We start from the raw sequence: 7,042 nt of genomic DNA on the forward strand, positions 1-7,042 counted from the left end.
AAATCACTTTGTGGGGCTTTGAGCAGAATTGTCAGTCTCTAGGCTTCAAGACGGAGAAAAGAGCCCTTGTGCAGTTATTTCCCGACAGGCATTTGGGTAAGACCACGGAGCACACAGCATGTCACCTGTGCACTGTCTGGCCCGCCCTCCCTTCCCTCCTGCAGACCTCCTTGCCTTTTCTCTCCCCTCCCTCACTTTCTTCAGGTCTCCCATCTCACAGATGCATTTGGTAGAGATTACCTTCTATTTTTTATTTTTGGTGTTTCAGGCTTGTGGAACTATTTGGGAGAAGTTCAAAACTCTTCTCTAAACCTTCCCTCCTACACCAGGAGGGCATGGTCCCCAGCCAGCAGGCATGCCCCACCCCTGCCAACATCCCACTAAAGATGGAGAGATAGACCCTAGCCCCACATGTCCTATTTTGGGGAGTTGGCACTGAAATTCCTAATTAAATACAGTTGTTGCATGGAGGACAATGTAAGCCACCCTTTGACAACAATAATAAAAGAAAGTTGGGTGCTAATGCATATTTAAAACAAATAACCTGTGTAGGTAAGGACAGATGGCTGGGCTATTGTGCACCATCTGACCATCCAGGAGGAAAGCAGATTGCTCCAGTAGGTGCTGCATGTGCAAGCGTTGGAGGGCTCCTTGCTCTTGTGCCCGGTAGGAGATTTTCTGCCATGATAATGGCTCTCTTTTTGGCCTCCTACTGTAGCCAAGAAGGCAGGGGCTTATATGGGCCTGTATGCATTTGGATGGCTGGTGATACCAAATCCAGTTACCCTTGGCTGCACGAACCCTGAAGCTGCTGTCATCTGAGGGATTCCTCACAGCCAGGAGAGGGGCGTGATGCTAAAACTTCTTTCTGTAAGGCTGGAGTGGGTGTGGGGGGAGGATAGTGAAGGAAAGAGCGTAACAGGAGGGCTACTGTGCTGAAGCAAAATGAAACAGAATAGGAGGGGAGGCAGCCAGGCTGACGGTGAGCTAGCACTGAATAAGCGGACTTCAAGCCGGCATCAAATACCTCTTGTGGAGGCCATGCTGCAGCTGTCTGGCCTGATCAAAAGCCTCCCGTCAGAAGCTAAACATTTTCACTAGTCTCAAAATGGATTTCACAAAACTTTTACATTTGTGATTCTCAACCTGACAGCACTGGAGTCACACACAAACTTTTCATAAATGCTGAAGCTCGGGTTCTAGCCCATGATTCCCTCAGACTCTTTTTAAATTTAAAAAGATCCCCAGGCAATTCTAATGTGCAGCCAGGATTGAGGAGGAGACACAAAAAACAACATAGAAGCCCTCAGTGCGTGGACTCTTTCAGGCTTTTGCATTTGCAATATGAGGGCTGAAATATATGAAGAGCTCTCCTCTGTTCAGGGGATTTCTTTTGCCTTGCATTTTCTTCCAGCTTTACTGAGGTATAATTGACAAATAAAATTGTGAGATATCTAAAGCATACATTATGGTGATTTGATACATGTATACGTTATAAAAGGATTCCCTTCCTCTAGTTTATGAACACATCCATCACCTCACATATTTATCTGCTTTTTTTTTTGGTGAGAATAGTTAAGTTCTACTCTAAGCAAATTGCAGTTATGTAATACACTGTTATCAACTTTAGCTGCCATGTTTTACATTATATTCTCAGACCTTATTCATCTTTCAGCTGAAAGTTTGTTCCCTTTCTTGCATTTTGTTTACACAGTCTTACAACATTCCCACAGATTCAACAGCCTTGTTTCCAAATACGCCGGTGAAATCAGTGGACAGAAATGTTTGGGAAATGCTATGCTTTGGGGGAGTTTCAGAGCCTTTACTATGTGTATTAGTGTTTGTGTACTTGCTATATGCTAAATTTTAATCTTCAAGGAGGTTTTATATATATATCTATATACATGTATATACACACACACATACATACACAGTGTTTCCTAAACTTATTTGATCAAAGAAATATCTTGAGAGGAGAGAGTCTATCCAGTTTTGTGTTCTACAAAATACACTTTGGAGAATGTCTGTTTAGTCTCCACCACGTCAACCCTGACAGCTTCCCTCCCACATTCCTATCCCATAGTTTCTGACGTTGACTGGCAAGAGTTAAGCTGGCTCTGACTATAATTCTGAATATCAATAAAACATTACCACTATAGAGGTTTATGTAATTTATAACCTTCACAATTCTTAAATGGACAAGGTCTTTGCCCAAGTGGGCCATTGATAGCCCTCTAAAGCCCCAGAGTCTACACCTTGTTTTATAAATGTCAGGTCCTCAAAGTCACAATATTTGATCACTGCTAGCTCTTTAATGGGAGTCAATATTTCTATGTAGAAGGTTTTTTGGGCGTCAAAAATTGCTCATTGATACAGTGCTGTACCCTGGTTTCTATTCAGAAAGTCTGCAATTCATCACACCTGTCCCACAGATGTCAATCTTGAGGCCTAAGAATGAGCAAAAGTATATGTGGGCTCGCAGACCACGTCCCATTCACTTGCTTCTCAGTTGAAGTAAACTACAGCAAGAAGGGTGTTCAGTTACATACAAGGGGGTGAATATTGCTCACTGCAGTGGAACTTAAGTTCTATGACAACAGCTAACTATAGACAGAGGTCATCACTCAGGCTGTTGCTTGGTCAATGTCTGCCTTCTCTCCTTTCCTCTGGTCCTTACTCTGTCCCCATTTCTCTTTTTGTTTGATCCCTTTCTTTTTCTCTTGTTGTTATTTTGCCCCTTATAGTCATTCTCTTTTGCATTTAAATCTTTATGATTAAGTTCCATTTCATTATCTAACAAGTCTGATGGCTCAATGACCATATCGTTGCCTCTTAATTCATGAGCCTCCTTACTGAAAGAGTTTTTCTGAAACAAAACTGCTGTAGGGGTTTAAAGTTAATTAAACTCCAAATTCCAAATATAAAAACAATCTTGTTTTTACAAAGTGACTTAGGAACTCTAGTACATTGTAATTACATTCTAATTAATTATTAGGATCTTTTGGATTATTTTAATACAGAATCAATCTATAAAAATAATAACATTGTAATTCTGAAGAGATTTTTTTCAAGTAAAGGAGCAGAAAGATAATAAAAAACAATGGAGCTTAAAAAATTTATTTAGACATTTTCCTTTGACAGTGTTTAGGGTTTTCTTTGAGATTGCAGATACTTTTCCAACTACCAAACCTGATAAGACAGCTTCTTGCGGCCCGGAAAAAAGGGGTAAGTTTTATTACCCTTCAGGGTTTTCATCCTTTCATCTTCATAAGGTGAATAAATCGTTTTCTATGTGGTATTCAATCTGTAGATCTTTTCTCTAGAGACTCAAATCTTCTTTTGCTCTTTGTAGCCGTACTTTAAAACTTCTATGATATTTTCCAGAAGAGTGGGCTTTGAATACAGTCTCCATGGACTCCAATGTTAGGAATCTAAATAAAAATCAGAAAAGTCAAGAGCTTTGCTTATCTCATTGGTGAATTGTTGTTTAGGGGGATATTTTCCTAATGTACTTCCTTGAATTTATGAAGTCCTTTATATTCTTAAAAGAAATTCTAGATCATTCAACTTATGAGAATCTTTTCTTATGGCCAGTACATAACTACTTCTGGCTGTCGTTGCTTACAAAGAAGGAAAGTATGTTTATAAAGATTACTTCCCTTCACACAAAGGATCCTGAGAGAATCACAACCAAAAGCCATGTCCTGAGCACTTAAGGGACCATAATGTGAAAGAACAAGGGAAGATGAACAGAAGTAAGGAATGAAAGGAGAGGGGCAATCATCCTTGTATCTCAGCCTTTGGATGGATGACATGGTCTTTGAAAATGGAAGTGAAGCAGTCTTGATAATGAGTCAAAGGAAATATGATAGGAAACAAAATAATAGAAAGAAGTTCAGAATGAAATTGTCCAGTGATAGTCTCATAAGCAAGTTTCTTCCAGTCTATAGTATTAATGTTTCATTCCTTTTCTTTCTTTTCTCTTTCTTTTACCTCCCTTCCTACTCCTTCATCTCTTCTTACTTTTTCACAATGTTTATGATGTGTAGTTGGTCAAGACAGGAAGTTTAAAATTGCTATATCTATTGAGAATTAATCATGTTTTTAAGCTAAATGAGGATAATCATATCGCTATTAACTTAATCTTGTCAACAAAGGGATCAGGAAAGATATTTCTTCCCTTTTGTATGTAACTTTCAACAATGTCAGCAATAAATCCATTAAGCCTTAGGTATTATCAGAAAATAATTCCAGAAGAAATTAACTAGTATCTAATAGTTTTCCTAGCTAGCACATTTCATGAAGGGTTGGAACCAAAGATGTAACCTCATTGGCTATTAGTTGTTTAAAAGATTTCAAGAAGAATCCCAGGGAATTTTTCCTCCACCTTCACATTCTATCTCTCCCTCCCTCCCCTCTCCTCTCCATTTTTTTTATTGACGAGGATTTGATTAATCAATCCATTAAATTGCTTAACCAGGGAGGTATTAACCCATGTATGTACATTTTCCATGATAACCAAGGTCCTTGGGTTAATTTATGTTAGAAAATGTATTTCCATAAAGAGACCTATTTTGTTAAATCTAAAGCATAGGTTTAATGAAGTGATGAACATAATATTTGGCAAATACAGTATCTGGGATAACCTCTTTATCTCTTTCAATAGGAAGTACTAAGTTATTTTTCATAATTTACTGACTATGGCTGGATGTTTCTATTCGTCATGTATAGAGTGGGGTTCTGAATTACGCAAGGTAGACATACATTTTGTGTTTAAAGAGAAACTGTATGTCAGGATTTGAAGATTCATAGACTTAAAGAATTTCATGTCTGGGATGTTTAGAGGCCTGTACTTCACCCTGCTATTTAATGCTCAAATCAACTCAAATTCCAATAGATACCATCTGCTGGGCATTGTAGTAAGTGCCTTAGACACATGCTCACATTTAATCTATCAGGCATGAGTTGTTGAAAAATAAATTGCAACTGAAGAAAACTAAATAGTTTGCCCAAAGATACATAGTTATCTAATAAGTGGTATATTTAAGATTTGAACTTCTACTTATATGGCTCCATAAACAATGTTCTTTATACTGTCAACAGGTTTTTGAGCCAATAACACAACTTGCGTTGGACAATCTGAGAAGACTATGCTTTTTGGCCAGCCAAATTCAGATACTGCGTTAATCTGTTCCCTTGACTGTAGCTGGGAACACTTTCTCTCTTAGTACCTTACATGCCTAGCCCAAGCCTCCCTAAACATTTTCTCTACAGATAGATGACACTGATGTTTCTAGAACTTACATGTGTATATTCAAATCCATTTTTCTTCTCTCCCACAAAAGAGGGGGATCCATCTCTACAGAAGATAGTATTACCTAATGAGGAGAAATATCACTTGTCTTCAAAATATAAACAACTTGAGGTACAACATTTATCTTTCATCAAAGGAAGAAAGAAAAGTCATTCTTTAAAACAACCCACAATTGGTCTGTACCAGTTTTTAGCAGTTTATGGGGCTCTATATTCATGGTGCCTAAAGTACTGTCATGACAATTAATTGCTCTTCACTTCAGTTTCTTCACTAGTATAATGGAACAAAAACACATCCCACACATCTGAAAAACTGCTCTGAAAAGTTTAGCATTAATCTACAGGGATTTATCATTAGACTGAAAATCTTGTTTTTTTTTTATTTTAAAGCATGTATCAATATTTATTGAATGAGCACCTGCTAAATGCTGAAAACTGGTGTAAGCATTTTACACGCCTTATCTCACGTGACCCTTATAATAACCCTATCAGTTGTGTTCTGTTTTTACCTTTATTTTGCAGATGAGGAATTTGTTACAGAGAGAAATTCAACACTTTGCTCATAGTCAAAGAGCTAGCAAGTGGGCGAGCCAGGATTCAAATCTGAGCAGTTTAAGACCACACGGAAGCTGGAGAGGCAAGCAGGAAGTAGAATGTGGCTGGCACAGAAGAAGTCATTTGCATAAATAATAGTGATCCTTCCACTTAGCACGAGCCTGGAGGAAAGATTTCAAAGCAGAAATATTACCAAAGAAAAAGTGGTTGGGAAAGAGTTAACATGCATAACAGTGATCCAGAACTTTCCCTAAAGGATGTCTTTCCCAAGTAGACTGTGGACTTTTCCACCTTGTCCTGCCGCCAAGTTCCAATCAAAAATTCTGTATGACTGATGACAATGCAAGAGGCAAAGAGCAGCTTTATTTTCAGATTCCAGATGGAGTTTATGATGTTGTCAGATAGAAAGTCATTTGACTTACAGCTTCAGTAGAGTCAGTATGGATGCTTCTCTGAGACATAATGTATGTGGAATGCTACAGCATAACTTAGGTTTTTAAATATAGTACTGTGTTTTAACATTTAGCAGAACTTTGGAGATGGAAAACTTCAATAATAAACACTTCTTATTAATATTATGATGATAAAATCATGATGATAAGAACAAGAGCTTTGGAGTTAAACCTGGGATTAAATCCTGCTTTAAGCAATTAGCCTTGGGAGTTTTAAAAAAATTTCTATATCTCAATTGTCTTATCTGGAAGAGGGGGATACTAACCTTTAGAATTATTTGGAAATAAATGAGTAAGTACAAATAAAGCATTTAAAATAGTGCTCATCATACAGGAAGTAATTCAATCAAATTAGTTCTTAAAATTCCACTTCAGTTTCTATTGGATAATGTCTGATTAGATGAAGATACTTTCACGTCACCCCCACTTTCTTTATTGCTTACTTTTACAGTAACTGTTTTAAAGTTAAACTTATCTAATACCTGCTATATTTCATTTTACATGTGTCTTCTATGCTATTTCTTCATGCTTAAGGGCAGATTCATTCATGAGATGGTTTCTTTTGCTGTATAAAGCAATGCTCCTCCCAAGGGGTAGAACTTAGAAAAAGCATGTATATATATATATATAGTTACATATATATTCTCAGTACCAAATTGAGTATTTTCTAACAGGGTTAACTTAACGGGCATTTCTGTTAAACAGATTCTTTCCCCATTCCC

At 37.5% G+C, this 7,042-nt stretch overlaps 1 long non-coding RNA gene across 1 annotated transcript; it reads right to left on the bottom strand.

Moving 5' to 3' along the window:
* Window positions 1-3,155: 3,155 nt before the first annotated feature.
* On the bottom strand, window positions 3,156-5,938 carry LOC140849798 (uncharacterized). Its single transcript, XR_012131989.1, has 3 exons — window positions 5,823-5,938; window positions 5,305-5,378; window positions 3,156-3,431 (listed from the first exon to the last, which is right to left on the bottom strand). It is a non-coding gene; the product is annotated as an uncharacterized lncRNA (long non-coding RNA).
* Between the last annotated feature and the right edge of the window lie 1,104 nt (window positions 5,939-7,042).

This window comes from Manis javanica, chromosome 5 (genome assembly GCF_040802235.1).
Source record: "Manis javanica isolate MJ-LG chromosome 5, MJ_LKY, whole genome shotgun sequence".
In the NCBI taxonomy this organism is placed as follows: domain Eukaryota; kingdom Metazoa; phylum Chordata; class Mammalia; order Pholidota; family Manidae; genus Manis; species Manis javanica.